General features: G+C 38.8%; 1 protein-coding gene across 2 annotated transcripts in view; it reads right to left on the reverse strand.

Moving 5' to 3' along the window:
* NMU (neuromedin U) overlaps window positions 1–20,806 on the reverse strand; it is a 195,331-nt gene that overhangs the window by 95,427 nt on the left and 79,098 nt on the right. For both annotated transcript variants that reach the window (XR_004298860.1, XR_004298859.1), the window contains one exon: window positions 15,769–15,829. The gene's annotated coding sequence lies outside the window, so the exon portion shown is untranslated. The remainder of the gene's footprint in view (window positions 1–15,768; window positions 15,830–20,806) is intronic.

The raw sequence follows: 20,806 nt of genomic DNA on the forward strand, positions 1-20,806 counted from the left end.
GCATAATACACTCTAGTTCCATCCACGTGGTTGCAAATGGCAAGATTTCATGTTTCTGATGGCTGAGTAGTATTTCATTGTATTTATATACCACACCTTCTTTATCCATTCATCTGTCAATGGACATCTGGGCTCTTTCAATAGTTTGGCTATTGTGGACATTGCTGCTATAAACATTGGGAAGCAGGTGCCCCTTCAGATCACTACATTTGTATCTTTGGGGTAAATACCCAGTAGTGCAATTGCTAAGTCGTAAAGTAGCTCTATTTTCAATTTTTTGAGGAACTTCCATACTGTTTTCCAGAGTGCTGCACTATCTTGCATTCCCACCAACAGTGTAAGAGGATTCTCCTTTTTCCACATCCTGACCAATATCTGTCATTTCCTGACTTGTTAATTTTAGCCATTCTGACTGGTGTGAGGTGGTACCTCATTGTGGTTTTGACTTGGTTTTCCCTGATGCCGAGTGATGTTGAGCATTGTTTTATGTGTCTGTTGGCTATTTGGATGTCTTCTTTGGAAAAATGTCTGTTCATGTTTTCTGCCCATTTCTTGATTGGATTATTTGTTCTTTGGGTGTTGAGTTTGATAAGTTCTTTATAGGTTTTGGAGACTAGCCCTTTATCTGATAAGACATTTGCAAATATCTTCTCCCATTCTGTGGGTTGTCTTTTGGTTTGTTGACTGTTTCCTTTGCTGTGCAAAAGCTTTTTATCTTGATGAAGTCCCAATAGTTCATTTTGCCTTGCCTTTGGCAATGTATCTACAAAGAAGTTGCTGTGGCTGAGGTCAAAGAGGTTGCTGCCTGTGTTCCCCTCAAGGATTTTGATGGATTCCTGTCTTACATTTAGGTCTTTCATCCATTTTGTGTCTATTTTTGTGTATGGTGTAAGGAAATGGTCCAGTTTCATTCTCCTGCATGTGGCTGTCCAATTTTCCTAAGACCATTTGTTGAAGAGACTGGCTTTTCTCCACTGGGTATTCTTTCCTGCTTGGTTGAAGATTACTTGACCATAGAGTTGAAGGTCCATTTCTGAGCTCTCTATTCTGTTCTATTGATCTATATGTCTGTTTTTGTGCCAGTACCATACTGTCTTGATGATTACATCTTTCTAATAGAGCTTGAAGTCCAGAATTGTGATGCCACCAGCTTTGGTTTTCTTTTTCAACGTTCCTTTGGCTATTCAGGGTCTTTTTTGGTTCCATACAAATTTTAGGATTATTTGTTCCAGCTCTGTGAAAAAAGTTGATGGTATTGATAGGAATTGCACTGAATATATAGATTATTCTAGGTAGCATAGACTTTTTAACAATATTTGATCTTCCAATCCAGGAGCATGGAACGTTTTTCCATTTCTTTGTGTCTTCCTCTATTTCTTTCAAGAGTATTCTATAGATTTCTGAGTACAGACCCCTTGCCTCTTTGGTTAGGTTTATTCCTAGGTATGTTATGGGTTTTGGTGCAATTGTAAATGAGATTGACTCTTTAAATTCTCTTTCTTCTGTCTCATTGTTAGTGTATAGAAATGCAACTGATTTCTGTGCATTGATTTTATATCCTGCCACTTTACTGAATTCCTGTATGAGTTCTAGCAGTTTTGGGGTGAAGTCTTTTGGGTTTTCCACATAAAGTATCATAACATCTGCAAAGAGTGAGAATTTGACTTCTTTGCCAATTCAGATGCCTTTCATTTCTTTTTGTTGTCTGATTGCTGAGGCTAGGATTTCTAGTACTATGCTAAACAACAATGGTGAGAGTGGACATCCCTGCTGTGTTCCTGACCTTAGGGGAAAACTCTCAGTTTTTCCCCATTGAGAATGATATTCACTGTGGGCTTTTCGTATATGGCTTTTATGATATTGAAGTATGTTGCCTCTATCCCTACACTGTGAAGAGTTTTAATCTAGAAAGGTTGCTGTACTTTGTCAAGTGCTTTTTCTGCATCTATTGAGAGGATCATATGATTCTTGTCCTTTCTTTTATTAAAGTAGTGTATCACATTGATTGGTTTGTGGATGTTGAACCAACCTTGCAGCCCAGGAATAAATCCCACTTGGTCATGGTGAATAATTGTTTTAATGTACTGTTAAATCTTATTGGCTAGTGTCTTAGTGAGAATTTTGGCATCCATGTTAATCAGGGATATTGGTTTGTAATTCTCCTTTTTGGTGGGGTCTTTGTCTGGTTTTGGGATCAAGGTAATGCTGGACTCATAGAAAGGGTTTGGAAGTTTTCCTTCCATTTCTATTTTTTGAAACAGCTTCAGAAGAATAGGTATTAATTCTTCTTTAAATGTTTGGTGGAATTCCTCTGGGAAGCCATCCAGCCCTGGACTATTGTTTGTTGGGAGATTTTTGATTTCTGCTTCAATTTCCTTGCTGCTTACGGGTCTGTTCAGGTTTTTTATTTCTTCCTGTTTCAGAAGCAAATTCCCCGCTGAGCAGGGAGCACAATGTGGGACTCGATCCGAGGATCCTGGGATAATGACCAGAGCTGAAGGCAGACACTTGACCAACTGAGCCCCCCAGGTGACCCGAGCCTCCATTTTTTATTGTATCTCATTAATAGCCTTTATATTTTGACTTGATTAGATTTTAGTTCTTTTATTTCTCCAGAAAGGAATTCTCTAGTGTCTTCTATGCTTTTTTCAAGCCCAGCTAGTATCTTTATAGTCATTATTCTGAACTCTAGTTCCAATATCTTACTCATATCCATACTGATTAGGTCCCTGTTAGTCAGTACTGCCTCTTGTTCTCTTTTTTGAGGTGAGTTTTTCTGTCCTGTCATTCTGTCCAGAGAAGAATAGATGAACGAGAGAACAAAACACTAAAATGGCAACAACGACCCCAGAGAAATATACACTAAACAAATCAGAGGAGACCCAAAACCACAAAAAAAAAAAAAAAAAGAGAGAGAGAGAGAATATAATCAGAAAGGTGAACAGAATACAGCAATTCACTGAATCCTGTGTGTATTTTGGTCTGTTTCTTAGAAAATTAGATCCCAAATTTGTAAAGAAAGAAAAACTTATATATGTACAAAAATAAAATTAAATACAATGAAAGGATAGAATGTAACTGTAAAGATGAAAATTAAAAACGACTTTAACAAAACAAAACAAAAAAAGAAGAAGAAGAAGAAGAAAAAGAGAGAGAATATGATCAGACAGGTGAAGAGAACAGAGCCATACACTAGATTCTGGGCGTATTTTGATCTGTTTGTTAAAAGAAACTGCATCCCAAAATTGTAAAGAAAGAAAAACTCATATATATGCAAAAATAAAATTAAATACAATGAAAGGATAGACCATAACTGTAAAAATGACTTAAAAAGATTTAAAGATTTAAAAAGATTTTAAAAAAGAGTTGATAAAATAAGAAATTGGTTCAAAAAGGAAAGAGAAAAAAATTAAAATTGAAAGACTAAAGAATCGTGAGAAGAAAAACCATGAATGCTATATACTATTTTCCCCTGGCACTGAAGTTTTGCAGTTCTCTATGATTGGTAAACTTGGTCTTAGCAGGATGTTCTTGCTGATCTTCTGGGGGAGGGGCCTGTTGCTCTGATTCTCAAGTGTCTTTGCCCCAGGCGGAACAGCACTGCCCTTGTCAGGGAGCCAGGTTAAGTAAGCAGCTCTGGATTGCTCTATGTGGCTTTTGTTCACTGAAGGCTTTCCGTACTGCTTTAGAGGATGAGAATGAAAATGAAGGCCTCCCAATCTCCAGCCCCTGAACTAAATGCTCTGGGGCCCCTCTCCTCATTGCACCCTCAGGGAAAAACAGTCAATCATTCCTGTCTCCCTGGTCTCAGGCTGCACGCTGTGCTCACTCGGCCTGTGACGGAGCATTTCTATCTATCACATGACCCCGTTTGGAGTCTCTAAACCCTGCAGACTCCTGTGGCATGGGTGAGAGCATACTGGCACTGCTCCTCCTTGGGGGGAAGGCGGGGCTTGCTGGTTCCGCGGCTTGCTGGGCCCCTGCTTGGAGAGGGGTCGCCTGGCCTTCCCACGGTTTGCGGTATATGGCAAACCCGAGCTGAGAGCCCACTCCTGGGCTTGCTGACTGCAGCCGGCTTTCCCACTCCAAAGCCTGGGAACTCTGCTGCACTCAGGCACCCCCAGTCTCCTGTGACCCTGAGGATCCTGAGACACACTATCCCACCTAGGAATCTGCCCTGCTTGCCACCTGAACACCTTTCAGACAGGGATGTCCCTCACTGGAGCCAACTTCTAAAAGTTCTGATTTTGGGGGTGCCTGGGTGGCTCAGTCGGTTAAGCGTCAGCCTTCGGCTCAGGTCATGGTCCCAGGGCCCTGGGATCGAGCCCCACATCGGGATCCCCACTCTGTGGGAAGCCTGCTTCTCCCTCTCCCACTCCCCCTTCTTGTGTTCTCTCTCTCACTCTCTCTGTCAAATAAATAAATAAAATCTTAAAAAAAAAAAAAAAAAAGAATTGCTTTAAAAGTTCTGATTTTGTGCTCTGCTGTTATATCAGTTTCTGGTAGCCAGCTGACAGAGGCTCCCTCCCCCCACGGTTTACCTTCCTATATACCTCCTGGTATTCACTTCTCCACACCTCCTACTTGCAGAAAGTGGTCGCTTTTCTATTTGTAGAGTTGTAGCTATTCTTTTCTTAGACCTCTGATTGAGTTCACAGGTGTTCAGAATGATTTGATAGCTGTCTAGCTAAATTTCTGGGACCACACGAAACTGAGGGTCCCCTACTCCTCCACCATCTTGGATCTCTTTGATCTTTTTGTTGATAAAGCATATCATTTGTTTTTCGTTGCTCCTAGATCTTTATTTTTATATTTTTTAAAGATTTTATTTATTTGAGAGAGAGCAAGAGAGCACAAGCAGGGGGAGTGGCAGAGGGAGCAGCAGAGGGAGAAGGAGAAGCAGGCTCCCCATAGGGCTTGATCCCAGGACCCTGGGATCATGACCTGAGCCGAAGGCAGATGCTTAATGACTGAGCCACCCGGGTGCCCCTAGTTGCTCCTAGATTTTTATACTATGTCAATCAGTGGCTGACTTGATAAATAACTCAATTGTAGCCATAGGTTAATAACAGTATGACAGGAAGAAAAGACACAGCCATTTTATATAGTCAGTGAGGACCAGAAAATGAAATCTATGCCCTTTATTGCAATTGAATAAGCAGATCACAGTGAAAATGGCATAAGTATCAGTAAAATGAAAAATTAGTTGATTCCTAGATTCAAAGCTGGGTGCTTCTTGTAAGCCACTTCCTACCCTTTCATCGAATAAGTCAAAACATAAATAACTGCGTGTACACACATACACATGTATATAATTATTTGTCTCTTTCATTTCACTATCATTCATCCAATTAATTCAATAAACATTTACTGAGTGTCTACCAAGTGCCAGGCCCTGGTGTGAATAACACAGGAGCCGGCACGACATATCAGGTTTTTGGCCTGCAAAGCTGATAACCCAGAGGGAGCAAGACAGACAATGGCAAGAAAACAAATAGATACACAAGATAATGTCAGAAAGTAATAAGCTCTCTGAAAGGTTTGATAAAATCATGGGAGGGACTGGGTGGAACGAGGTCATTTCGATGGGAGGGCCTCCCTGAAGAGGTGGTATGTGAGCCTGAGATGGGAACAAAGAGAAAGGGCCTGCCAGCATAAAGTGTGTGGGAAGAACATCCGGGCAGAGCGAACAGTGAGTACAGTGGTGAGCCCAGAAACAAGAATCAACTAGCCAGTGAGCACGGAGTGGGCCAAGTAAGTGGGGGGTGAGGTTGGCAAGAGAGGCAGCTGCCAGATCATGTTGGGCTCTAGGGATTATTCTGATGCTACATAAAAGTAAGGGTCAGAGCTTGGATCTTTCATCTCAAAGTCCCTTTGTTCTCCCCCTTGCCACTCTGCTTCAGTGGGGAGCATGGGAGGAAAGAGCCACTCATCCACATAAAACACAGGCTGACCGAGCTCTGGAAGGCATGGAAGAGATGACCATGCCCCAACTCTCACTCTGCCTTCCTGGATGTGGCTGCTCCCTGGGGTTCTCTTGCTCTGATTTCTATCATTCCCATCTTGTCCAAGTCCTTAAAGTATGGTGGTCCATTCATGGACAAAGAAGTATTCCTCCCCTTGTTTCTCTTTAGCAAATACTTCTGCCCTTATATGAGATGAGCAAACATTTTTAAAGGAAAAATTTACTAAATGTGAAGAGGAAAATAGATTTCTAAAGAATAGGTTTCTAAACACAAGATCCATCTATGCTCACTTACCCAGCCTCAGTGGACTGGCACAGATCCTCAGATATCTTGCCCAGCTTTTTTTCTGACCCAAGTTCTACCTGTCATTTGGCATTGGGTAATGGGGACCTGTCTGGTTTCCTGATCCTGGAAGGTGGTCTAACTATTCAGTCTGTGTCATCCTGAGACAAGTTCCCAAAAGAGTTTAATTAAACTTTGATTATTTAGTAAAGGAAACTATTTCCTTCTAATATATAAAAGAAGAAATGCACCTACCCTTCAGAGTTTACTGTGGTGATAATAAATTAGATTAACTCCATAGACCTCTCAGGAAGATTGATCTCGTTGCATTATACTCAATTTTCATATTTATTGAGAAAACCTCTCCACCCTAGATAATGCAGTGACATGCAAACCCATTTGCTTCAAAGACCCTTGGCTCATAAAAAGCAAAAACCATTAGCTTCCAGGGGAAGAAAAGGAAATATTCCACCTCATGGTCCCAGACAAAGACCCGCTGCCACTGGAAAAGAGATAGGAAATCCTCCAACCTCCCACAGTCCAGGAGCATGCTCTCTACCACTGAGGAAGGGGGAGAAATACAGGCTATCTGCTGTTGGAAGAGGGGAAGAAAACTTACTCAGGCCCAGGGTCCTGCACTGATATAAAGCAAAGGTCTTCAACTATTGGAGGTGAGGTGAGAAATTTGCTCCTACCAAAGTTCCCCACAAATACAAAGCAAAGTACCTTGCCATGAAAGGGCAGAAAGACTGAGAAAGCCTTAGCACGGAGGCCCAGGCACACAGCACGTATCCCTCACTGCAAACAGAGCAGGAGAACTGAGAAAACCCATGTCCCCATCAGAACTATTGCACTAAGCAACAAGCAGTATCAGTATGCCACTTTGTGGGGAGTAGAGAAATAAGAGCATGAAGAGAAAACTTTGTGGCACAAGTGTGCAGGGCCCACTGAAGGCTGAGGGTGGAGCAGGAAAATTAAGAAGAACCGTTTTTTCATGCCAGGTTACATACCAAGTACAAGTATCAGTCATCCTCTGATGGAAGAATTTGAAGTCTATGTTGTACTTAAGGTAAGCAGAGCAACAATAAACCCAGCTAAACTACTGACTAACCTGACAGAAGAGGAAAACATGTCCATTTCCAGAGGCAACTACCTTTGACCTTAGTGTCTGATGTTGTTTTACACATTTCTGACATTCAATTAAAAAATAAGAGATGCAAAAAGCAACTAAAACCAAGTCATTGTCAAGAGCTAAAGCAGCCAATAGAGGTAGAAACAGATGTTAAAACTAACAGATAGAGATATAAATAATTATGATTAATGTTAAATCCTCTAGTAGAAACAATAGACAGCTTGAATGATAGATGGAGAATTTTAGAAAAGAAATGGAATAAATATATAAAACAATCAAATAGAAATTCTAGAAATATGGGGTACCTGGGTGGCTCAATTGGTTAAACATTCAACTCTTGATTTCAGCTCAGGTCATGATCTCAGAGTTGTGATATTGAGCCCTGTGTCTGGCTCCTTGCTGAGCATGGACCCTGCTTAAGATTCTCTCTCTCCTTCTCCCTCTACTCCTTCTCCCCTTAGTCATGCACACACATGCTCTTCTCTAAAAAAAAAAGAAAGAAAGAAAAAGAAAAGAAATTCTAGAAATAAAAAAAAGCACAGCATCAGAATTGAAGAATTCTCTCAATAGACTTATACGCAACTGGATGTAACAGAGAAAAGGATCAATGAACTTGAAAATAAATCAGCAGAAATTATCCCAACTGAAACACAAAATGAAAACAAAGTGGGGGAAGAACAAACAACAATAACAAAAACAATAAAAACCCAGAACATCTAAGAATTTGGGGGACAATATCAAATGGTTTAATATGGATGTAATTGGAGCACCAGAAGGAGAAGGAAGAGAGAACAGTTCAATAGAAATATCTGAAGGGATAATGGCTGAGAATTTTTCCGAGATTAATAACAACAACAAACACAAATCCAAAAAGTTCAGAAGAATCCCAAGTGAGAAAAATTAGGAAAAAAAATACATCCGATCATATTACAGTCAAACTGCTGAAAACCAAAGGGGGAAAAAAATCTTGAACTGAGGAAGAAAAAAAAAGCATTACATATAGAGAACAGAGATACGAATGAAAGCAGGCTGTCAGAAACTATGTAATCCAAAATACAATATAGAAATGTCTTTAAAATGCTTAAAGAAACAAATAACAATAACAAAAGTCAACCCATAATTCCAGAATTTTATATCCAGTGAAATATATTTCAAAATGAGCATGAGAAGTGGGACTTCTGGAATGATGGAGTAAGGAGCTCAATGGACTCTTTAGCAAAGCAATTCAACTAGTGAAAAATAATTTTTACTTATTTAAAGTCTCTAGAAATTGTCCTAAGGGCATAGAGCAAATGGAGAAACATTCATTCAAGATAATCTACTAAATATCAGTAAAAATAGTAGTATTTGAACCATAACCTACTTCACTACTCCCCCAGCTCTTCATTACAGAAACTCTATTCGTGTGCAGCCAAGAAAATGGGAGTTTCATCTCCCAGCCAGCTCCCAGGCTGGGACTATAGTTTCAGGCCAAGATGGGCAAGGTGCAGATGTTTCTCATCTTTTCTAGGAAGCTCTATTCTAGGCAAGTCCGGCTAAGAAGATCAGGTCTCTCCTCCTCCACCCAGCCCTCTATTCATAAGGCAGAAGCTCTACCCCAGACACAAAAGGCCAGATGTGACTGGGGCCCCAATCACCACCACTCCAGCTCACTCATAGGGTGGAGAGTCCACGCCTGGAGGGGCAAGTTGAGAAGACGAGGGGCTGCCAACTCCTTCCCCCTCCTCCCCCAGTGCATACTCATAGAGCAGGGGTGTCAGTCCAGGGAAAGCAGGTTCTCACATCCAAATAGGTAGAGTAGGGCAAGGGTTCTGCCCTGGAGGAAAGGCAGGCCATAGGGACAAAGAGCTTTGCGGCTCTGAGAAAACTGACTTTATTTGGAACTGAGAGTGAAGAACTCCATGCCTAAGGGCATTGTTGAAAAACAATACAGATTTTAGGGGAGGGCAATTAAGAAGTGGCTGGCAGCTCCTTGATATAGAAAAACAGCAGAGCAGCTAGAAGTTTAATGGAGAGAATCAAGGAAAGAGGCAGTCATCAAGAGGTGTCCTGGGTCAGAGTCAACTCTGGGGGTCAGGAAGGCTGTGCAAATACACTCAGCTGCCCCCACTCAGAGCCATAAGGACATGGGGCAATGCTGAAAGCACTCCCCAAGCTGGACACAGATTCATCAACACAGGAGAGAAGACTCACTGGCCCAAGGGGCTTAAATCCAACCTCTGACCAAACAGAATGAACAGTGAGCTGCTCTAAGGGCCAACTCCTAGAAAAACAGGCTTAAAAATAACATCACAGTCATCCCTGACAACCTGTGCATGCCAAAGTTTGCATCCCCTGTAAGAGCAAATGCAATTAGAAATAAGAGGCTTAATTCTCCCTGTTGAAAACAAGGGAAGAGATTTCCCTTGCTTCTCTTTTCTCAGGTCATTTACTTTAGAAAACTTTTAAGTGTAAGTACCTTCTCCTCTCTTTGAAATGTATACAAATCCCTTTGAAGACTAAATCAGCCTTTTTTTGCTGTGTGACCCCGTAATGTCTAGAAAGACCTGCGAGTCATCAAGGGAGAGACCACTCCTGTCTCCCAGTTTCTGCGGGAAGGTAGGAGTCTAAATTCAGTGGGGCCTTGTTCCAGGTTGCAAAACTACATCCTGTCATAAAGAGAAGTTTGTTTTCCTCCTGGATAAAGTCAACACAGATGGTCAGTCCAATTACCAGGTAAAACGAGTATGAACTACGTGTGCCAAAGGTGCTGCCGAGTCCTCTTACTTGACAAGACATTGTTTATCTGGAAAACATGCACATAATTTGTTGTATCTGCTTGGTTATATGTCAGGGTGAGATTTCTTTCGGTCTTGGCCATGTCTTAGCGGATTGCCTGTGATACACGTGACATACTGGTTTAAGGCTTATTCAATAACAAAACTGTTTTCTCTCTTTCCTACACCTGTGGTGAGGTTTTCTGGGTTGGGAGAAGAGTTTGCTTTTAATTCTATTGCCCCAGCACCTCTCAGGAGCCATCAGGGTAGGAAGCTCCAAGCTACTAGCTCCGGGCTGAAAAGGTACAACAAAAGTTAACTCCCTGAACTCGAAGCCACATCCCCCCAGTGGTAAAAGTTCAACCTCTAAGTGGCTAAGAAGGCTTAAGCACAAACTTTGACAAACTTTGTTCTTTTTCAAGATTGTTTTGGCTATTCTGAGTCCTTGGAATCTCTCAAGGAGATTTTGAAAACGACCCTAAGCAAAGCACCTATATTAGGGGATGATCTTATAACCTCAAACCTAACAGGACGTCAGCAAACACAGTTTGCACAGTAAATTTTAAAATAGTTTTAAAAACTACTTGCTTTGCTTATGAATGAGAAAACATTTACTCTCCCAGGAAGCTCTCTCTTTCTTCACTGCCTGTGCAAACCTTTTCCATTCATTAAGATTCAGTTCACATTCTCTCTGACCACTCCAGGTCACATTACTGCCCTTCCCTAAACAGTTACTTATCTACCATTTATATAAGGCAACAGAGTACTTATTTACATGTGGTTTTATTCTCAAATTGTGGCAGCAAAATTCCTCAAGGTTAGAGACAATGTCATAATCTTTTTTTTTTTTAATTCTTACCTGCTTTAATTTGAAACATCAATCTACATTTATTGGATTGAATACTACTCTTTATAAAGTTTTTCTCAAACCTTGAGATACATTTATACCTTAAATAAATTAAAGAAAAAAATACATTTTCTCAGTTAGACAATCTAGTATAATGTTGGGCACAATGGTATGCAACTGACATCTTTGTTAAATTTAATTAGGAGGTGAGGGGTTACAGCCTAATATCCTGAACATTTTTCCTTGTGCCAGGCAAATGACCTTGGTGCTTTGCATGAATAATTTTATGTAATTAAATGTAATAAAATGTGAATCACATGTTAACATTATTACACGTTTGGGAGGTGAAAATAAGATATATTATTTTTATCAACTTATAAATGTTGATTAAACTGATTTAACTACATAAGAGTTTATTCCTCAGAGTCCTAAATTACTGTCTTGACCCACCCCATCACCATAAAAATCTCAAACTTAAAATATTCAGTATATTTTATAATATTGCTAAGAATATTCTCCAATAATTTATAGTGATAAGTATTTTTTAAATATACTTACAAAAATTATCATAAGCATCTAAAAATGCTTTCATTTTATGCATTTAAATTATGCCATGGAATAAATAATAATTTACTGCAAAACAATTATTTTATCTCTTTCTGTGGTGTCTTCCCTTGTACCTGAGAGTTTGCTTTATTCATATTAAATTCACATGACTGTCAAAATATTTAATTGTGGATGCCAGAAATATTTTTCAGATCAGGGCAAATAGTTAGTGGAATTTTTTTTATTATTTTTCTACAAAAATAGTTACTGGAAAATATTTGCTAAAAATATTCATTGTGAAATGTGGTAGAATGATTTAATGTTGGAACCACAGCTTTAACTCAAATACTGTTGGCATCAGTAAGTACATGAGTCATTAAGTGGAATAAAAAAGGTATAGCACTTATCATTCTTGAATTATTAAAAAGATTTTAGAAAGATACAAATTTAAACAAAGTAGCTTATAGTATACTTGTATGCCTCATAATATTTGGCACATTGTAACAATAAGTGGAAACTTTTTTTTTAATCACATTACTGTATGTATGACTGTCAACATTTCCAATGGTGAGATTTAATGAGTGATGGGGATAAGTTACTTGTATGTTAGTCTTTTGTAACAGGCTCAACTATCACATATTTTAAATATTGACTCATGCATCTACCTATCATCTGGATCTCTGCCTTTATGTTCACATGGTATTCTCCCTGTGTGAGTGCCTGTCTCCAAATTTCCCCTTTTCATAAGGACACCAGTCATATTGAATTAGGGCCCACTCTAATAATCTCATTTTAACTTCATTACCACTATAAAGACTCTACATCCAAATAAGGTCATATTCTGAGATACTGGGGGTTAGGACTTCAATGTATAAATTTGAGGGGACCACAATTCAACCAATAACACTAGGATTATTGCCACTAGTAAAGCTTTCTGGATTTCCCAAATATCCTTGAATTTCATAAATGTCTTTCATACCGAGTATCTTTCATGCCAAGTCTATAAAATATTTTCATTAGTAATACCTCTAATTAAAGATAAGTATCTTAATTCAGTAAGTAAACAATTGAGATTTAGCATATCAATTCAAGGAGATAGTTATTAATCTAGTATAATTACTTTATGGGCACTAGCGGGGATAAATGCTCATCCAAGCTGTGGCATTGTGGAAAGACTTGCGGGCTGGAAGTTAGGAAATGCAGAACCAGGTCCTAACTCTGACATTCACTCACCAAGGGACCATTTACCATCTAGACTGCCACTGCCTCTTCTCATGGAGTTTATATGGTCTCTAAATTACAGAACATTCTCTGATTCCTATTCTATTTGTACTATTCTTTCCTATCCCCACACACCAGTATGAGCAACAGAGAGGTAATGACATAAATAGACAAGCAAATTTGCAGCATCCGCTGACAGACAGATTTTTAGAAGTGGAAGACTTTTATCTACTGCCCTCATTTAACAGACAAGAAAATGGAGGCCTCAGGAGGTTAAGTGACTAGTCCTAAGGCACTTATAACATCATTCCTAGCTTGAATAACTTCAAAGGGGCAGCGGTCCTTAAATTGAATCCACAGACCTAGGGGTCCCCATGGATGAACTTCAAAGGTCTATATACCTCTTGAGAGTTTGTGTGCAAAAACTGGTGTGAATATGCATGTATATATTTCATTTTTTTTTCTGTTGGAAGGAGTCCTTAGCCTTCACCAAATTCTCAAAAGGATCTACTTTGTTCAAATAAATCCTTAGCTCCTATGCTTCAATGCTTGGCATATAAGAGATAATTGGTAGCCATTAGTTGACTTATGTACACTGAATTCTTAACCAAGAAAAAGTTAATAACCACTGAAATAGAATAAAGTAGAATACAGTCATTCTCTGGAAATGATCCTCACTGTCTCCTGTTCTCATAATGTTCTCATAATGCTCCACCCGTGTGGAGTCTTTCATCGCCCTGCAGTTCCAAGTCCTAGATGAATTATGCAATATGTGCTTGTCTACTAAACCAATTAAGAAAGATATTTAAATCACAATTTCATCTCCTTTAGGAAATTATCCATCTTTTTATTTAACTTTACTATTCTATTTAATTAACAAGGGTTTAATGGTAGTTAATAAATGATATATTAATTAATTTAGGGAATTACTTTGTTATTTCAATTAATCTTAATTAATTAATTAATCTTAATTCAAATTTTTAAATGCCTGTAATTTTCATTGGTTCCATCAAGTAAATCTGAATCTACATTCAATTAAATCTGAGTTACCTTACTTTGCCATTAGTCCAAGTACTAGAGAAAATCCCCAGAGTATTCAGGACATGTGCTGGAACAATTATCAAAACAGGACTTTGAAAAAGGCAGGGTAATGCCTTAGGCACAAGGCATGTGGTATTATAAGCAGAGAGCAGCAACACCATAGATTAGGTGCTCAATAAATATTTGACAAATCAATGAAAGAAAGAAGTAGCTAATGCTCCCAAAAGGACAGAAGACCCTCTTGAACAGGTGATAGGACATCCATCAGTGGATGATGGAGGGTGATGTAATGGTTGAATCTCTATCAGAAAGAGCATGTGGTATTGTGGGACATTAATAAATGGCACCAAGTTAATGATGATCAATGTGGACATCAAATACAACTATCTGTATATAGTTATTAAACATTTCTTTTTGGTGATTTATTACTAAGAACTTGCAAATATGGAAGCAACCCAAAGTTCCAGAATGGGGCCTCAAGACAGAGGAAGTATAATACTCTGCAAGAAGCAGGCCAGGCCATTTGTGCTGCTGATGTGTATGATAATGAGTTACATTTTTCTTAAAAACCTACAAATGTTATTTGCAATAATTTATACTCTTCAGAAGCATTTACAAGTGATGATTCACTTTGTCAATGAAGATTAAAAGCTGTCTTCTTTACAAAATTAGGTCTTACTCATACTTGTTCCCCAATTCCAACAAAGAGTAGCTGCTTAAGAAATGACTGGATTTACACTTATAAATTTATTTATACTTATTTATTTATATACTTATAAACACTCTTTATTAAATATACTTACTTATGCTTTATTAAATATACTTATTTATACTTTATTAAATATACCTATTTAATAAAGAGTGTTATTAAATATAATCAAGAAAGATCCTACAAAATCTTGCTATTCATCTTATCTAGCTTGCTAGACTACCCTGTATCACAAAGAGTGGATTTCTCATCTTAGAAACTTCCCAGAAGAGTAAATTATCAGTTTAACATCTAGGTACCATCTAAAAATTAAAGAAATTAACACAGGAATTCTAGGTACTCCCTTGGTGAGTGCCAAGACAATAAGGATCTTCCTGTCTTTATACCCCCCGGAACAAAGATTCTTGATATTTTAGAGAGAAAAGAATCAGACTTTCAATGAGACATCAAATTTAAACCATTTATCTTATCTGAAGCTGACATTTCTTTGTGTTGAGTGTTATTTTCCTAGCAGCTGAGAATGAAGTCTTGGCAGAAACTGTGGATGCTCGAATAAGGTATTTTGTTGTTGCAAATTCTATTTTAAACTTATTCACATTATGACCCATTCCTTAGGTGGAAGACAAGGCACTTCTTGAAATGATGTTGTAGAAGGATATTTAATAAAAAAAGAAATGCCCGTTTTAATTTTTTTCTTTTTTATGGGATATTGAAAAATAGTTTATGTAATTAATAAAAACAAATATAATATGGTAGATATAAATTGCAGAATTGTGGACTGCAATTCAGAAATACATTCCAATATTTGTGCAACATCATTACACAGAAATATTCTTACTTTCTAAACTTCTTACAGCTACATCAAGAGTTGTTCTTGGTGGAAGAACAGTATGGAAATTTTTCAGGGTGGAAGAACCTGTCTTAATGACCACAGGAACGTATGGATATTTCCTCATAGTTAATCCGAGCAATTGCCAGCAACAAGCCTAAAAAAAGACTATGGATAGCTGAGTATGAAAAAACGTGAAGTTCTTAAATGCACCATCTTCTATACTAACATATAAAGATTATTTAACTTACAACTTCAAAAAGGAGTTGATACTACTGAATCATTTCAGGTCACTGGGTAACCTGTGGTCAGGTTCAACTAGCCCCCTAGCTCTAGAGTCCATCACAAATATGAAAGTCATTTAGAGTATTTAATCATCGATTGTAGCTCTCTGCCAGAATTTTAACTGAAAAAGTTAATGCTTCTGTTGTGTACTTACACATGTGATGAATACAAGGAAATGAGAATTTAAGTTGTCAGAGATGATAGTTTTCCCGGCCCTGAAAGAAAAGAGGGTGTGGAATTCAGAGACCACTGAGAAAATTTATTTATTCATATAAAAATTATGACTATTGTGTGCTAGGCTAAAGATAAAATGAGCAAGGCAGAGATAATCGCTAATTGTATGGAGTGACATATTTTCTCCCCACAGGTAATTTCTGAGCATCTTCTATGTATCAACATTGTAGATTTGGTGGTGGTGGGAGAGTGGGGGAGGGGAGGACCCATAGTGCCTAGTCTTGAAAAGCAACAATAAAATCTATTTGTGGTAGAGATATTGAGGACACACAGCATTAAAAAAATGAAAGGAGACAACTACAAGATATTATTTAAGTAAACGTTGCAGTGGCCTAGCCGAATCATTATTTAAGAGTAAGATTATTTAAGTAGAGAAGTTAGACTTCAGTGCTCTGACACATATTTCCTTTCTGTGGGTGTCTGCGAGGCTCCCCGGCACCCTCCTGAGGTCTCCCTTTGACATTCACCATCCACAGCCTCAGAGTCAATCCAAGGCCAAATAACTACAGTAATTTGATAAACTAATTTCTACTAAAGTGTCATGGGAAATCGTTTAGGGTATTCTCCTAAATAAAAAATAAGAATTTTAACTTCAGCCCTCCCTGTGGAAACACGGAATAACAACAATGCCTTGTATTCTCATTGTGCTAAGTTATTCAAACCTCAGTGCATGTTAGTGTGTCAGGCAGTAAAGGGCTATGAAGATGAGTAAGATGCTAACCCCATCTATGGGGGGCCTCATTGCTGTCCTCAGCTATTCATATCTGAAGCCAACACCTCTATAACTAACTTGTATTGATGTTAATTTCCCTGTTAATTGGCTTGTTTCCATTTATTCTACTTTATATGTGTCATATTTGGTTGTTTCACCTGTTACATTCCAACTTCCTTAGGAGCATCCCATCTCCTTAAAATCAGAAACCATGTCCTCCAGTCTTTTAGTCTTTTTTTTTTTTTTTTAACTCTCTTTATTCCATCTCCCCAGTCCCCAAGACAGTACGTTTTAAGCTATGGCTTTCTATCAATTAACAGATCATGAAAGCAATTTGTGTTGATAGGAGTATCAACATCTTTATTTAATTTTTTAAAAGATTTTTTACTTTTAAGTAATCTCTATACCCAACGTGGGGCTCGAACCCACAACCCCAAGATCAAGAACCGCTTGCTCCACTGATCAAGCCAGCCAGGCTCCCATCCTATCAACATCTTTAAATGAAATAGAATAGAACCTAAGAGAAATGAAAATTCCAGAGTGCCTCACCCAAGGTGAACGTAAAGATCTTTGTAGAACTCTGACACAGTGAGGGCTGTGTGTCAGTGTGTGTTAGGCTAAGATATAAAATGTAGTTCTTACTAAATTGTGGTCAGAACACTTGGGAAACATGGTCAGGTATTTAATAAATATTTGCCTGAAACCTTTTACAAATTTATTTGGATCCCCCTAGCAGTTGCTCCCAGGTTCCTGGCTTATTTCCCTTTGGCTTTGGCTGGTGGTTTCCCATGTTGGTTCCAAGCATCACCTGATGACCTCCCAGTTTCGACTCTGCCTGCTCCTTGGATCATAGGCTGACCCCTGCACACTCTCATCTATATCAACCCAGCATGGTGGATGCCTCTTGACACCCTTCCCCCACCCCTGCACTATACCAGATGCAACGTTGCCCCAAGAAAAAGCCCAAAAATGATGCTGGCAAAGCTCCTGGTATACATAAATGCATACACTTGACTCTTTTGGGGGGCAGGGTCTAATATCTTCTTTCTATGTTAAAATAAAGACTTTACTATATACAGGGGAGAAGACTCAGGAAATTAACAGTTTTTAGAGCTGCCTAGGAGTAAAACTCTAATTCATGGAGGAGCACTTAAACTTATGATCTTAAATTAGCAACTCAGTCAAATTTTGAAACTAGAGCAGCAAAAAAATCAGCATTTTTGAAGAAATAAGTCCTGTGAGAGAAAAATTCTAATTACTAGTTATTATCTGAGGTGATAGTTATTATAATAAAAATACTATTTTAAAAGGTCAATTAGAATCAAAATTATACTGCAATTATACTTTTCCTTATTCTTGCTTCATACATAAAGATATAAATTGAAAATTAAATTAAGTATTCTTATATTTTTAAAAAAATTCCTAATGCAAATGTTTTGCTTTTAAAATGGCCTAGAATGGACTTTCCTCTACAATTATTTTGGTCAAAATACAGAAACTAGGTACTGATTCGGGGGAAATCTGTAGCTTTTTACATTGCTATGATAATAATCTACATTTTCACATATTTGTACAGTCATAACATTCTACCCATAGTTTGCCCTGGAGCCATAAATGACTATGTTGGTGCCATCAGTTGTTCTTATGACATCTGGAAAATGATCATTATCTTATTTGCTGCCATTTAGCCAATGTAGAGAAAACAACTTATAAAGGCTGTTTCTTTTACAAGAGGCAGCTGTAACTTGAGGAAAAACTGCCAAGGATTCCTTTTACTGGATAATCTATATTAAGTACACACAAGCTGGAATGGAGATTCCATGGAAAAATTGAGGGATACCCTGTCTCCCCAGCATAACTATATGAATGGTCCTACTGCCTTGGCTTGGAAACCACTGAACCTTGAAGAAAGCTTGGTGAGGAGCTACCAAGGTATCTATGAAGTCAGAAAGGAAGTCCTTGAATAAAAAATACTAGCACAGTTGAGAATACACTGTTGCCCATTTTCTAGCATCAGTACTAGTAAGAGTGTGTAAATCAGTGAGAAGATAGGTAGGTAGGGGGCTAACTTACTAATACCAAACCTCTAGTGATGGTTTGAAGCTGATCCCTGAGTGCTTCTGAGGGTTGAACTGGTCTATAAGTCACAGCTCTGCCCTGACTCAGTTCTGCATTCCAGGAGAGCAGAGACTAGCATGTGGGACATGGCAAGTATCCACTAAATGTTTGTAACAATTGGCTTCATCTTATAGACCTATCTTTGTTCTCCTTTCATTACCATTTTCTCATTTATTTCCTATTTCTTCTATAGGTTTCCTTCATGGAAGGGACAGGAAGGATTATAAATAAATACTACAAAAAGAGAAGTGAAATGCTATTAAAGGTAAAAGGAAGAATGTAAATAGTGAGTGCCATAGAGGACTTATAAACCAATGTGCTATGGGGTCTCAAAGGATGTAGAAGTCACACACAGACAGAGCATCCAGGTGAGGTTTCATGAAGAAGTGATTTTGACATGGTTATAAGCAATGCAAAGGAGTGTGACCAGCAGAGAGGATTCTGAGAGATGTAGACAGCCAAGTGTAGTTCATTCAATAAATTTTACTTAGTGATTTACTGATTCTAAAAGAGAAGCTTAGAATGCAAACCCTGACAATATAACCTGTAGTATCGGCATAAACAACAGTGAACCAGAAAGTCTATCTTTTCTTTTGGCCATGAAGAGAATAATGAGAGATTCCTGTTGAGAGAGGAAAACAAATTTATCAGAATTTAGAAAGATACTCCAGGCTATTATCTGAATTTTTAAAAAGCATCTGTAATTTCTATTATTCATCTTACGGTTGTCTTAGTCTATTCAGGCTGCTATAACAGAGTATCATAGACTGGGTGGCTTATAAACAACACAAATTATTTCTCACAGTCTGGAGCCTGGAAAGTCCAAGATCAAGGTGCCAGTAGATTCAGTGTTTGGTAAGGACCCACTACCTTGTTCACATAGGCCATGTTTTTTGCTGCGTGGAATGGGGAAACTCTGATCTCTTGAGCACCTTATAAGGGTACCATTTCTATCCATGAGGACTCTACTCTCATGACCTAATACCTCCCAAAGGCCTCTACACACCATCACATTAGGGATTAGGTTTCAACATATGAATTTGGAGGGAGGGGAGAGACACAAACATTCAGTCTATAAAAATGATCAAAGTCAAATTGTATTACTTTCCAGTCTGACAGTTACTACTCTTGGTCCAATAGAACCCACTTATCATCTCCTTATATCTCATGCTCACCTCCACCTGACTGCTTGAACCTCACCTGAAAGTAATGTCCACTTCTAGGACATCTTCTGAGGTTGCAGAAAACTAAGGCTGTCTTGTGAGAAGGATTTCCTAGGCTTCACAGCACTACTCAAGTCCTCTGAGATTTGCCTTTACCTTATGGAGATCTGGCACATGATTATACCTGCCATGAACCTGATGAACTCCAGAGGCTGAAGCTTCAAGGACCTTCACCAGAAGCTTCACCAGACACTTTTATGTGTACACCCAAAGAATAAGGCCTTGAGGAAAAACTGGAGTCCCTTCACTGCCTGTCCAGCCTCCTTGGTGAAATTTGGTTTCCTGAGGACCATTCATTTGCCCCAGTGGCTGCCATACAGTACAAGATCCTTCTCAAGAGAGCCATCATCTGCTGCTTACCCACGAGGGTATGGCCATACCCCACGACTTCCATAGGCCGTCAGACAGGTATACCACACATGCCTAAATCTTTCATTTGCATCGAGAGAATAGGAGTTAACCACCACACTCATCTGTGGTCAGGGTGCTTGATTGATATCTTTTCTCTCAAGATCTCACCTCCTCTAGTTTCCCACAGCACTAGAGCCTTGCCTTTAATGGTGCAGTTCACTGGAGCCCTAATTTCCACACCTAGAACATGGCAGTCTTATTTCTCAAGACAGCATCTTGCTTCCTGAATCCCTTCCTGATACACTTTTTTTTTTTTTTTTTTTTTAAAGATTTTTTTTATTTATTTATTTGAGAGAGAGAGAGAGCACATGAGAGGGGGGAGGGTCAGAGGGAGAAGCAGACTCCCTGCTGAGCAGGGAGCCTGATGTGGGACTCGATCCTGGGACTCCAGGATCATGACCTGAGCCGAAGGCAGTTGCTTAACCAACTGAGCCACCCAGGCACCCCCTGATACACTTTTTATACAACCCTTCTAAATCCTAAAAGCCCTGCTT

Source organism: Phoca vitulina, unplaced genomic scaffold, assembly GCF_004348235.1.
Source record: "Phoca vitulina isolate PV1807 unplaced genomic scaffold, GSC_HSeal_1.0 scaffold3, whole genome shotgun sequence".
In the NCBI taxonomy this organism is placed as follows: Eukaryota; Metazoa; Chordata; class Mammalia; order Carnivora; family Phocidae; genus Phoca; species Phoca vitulina.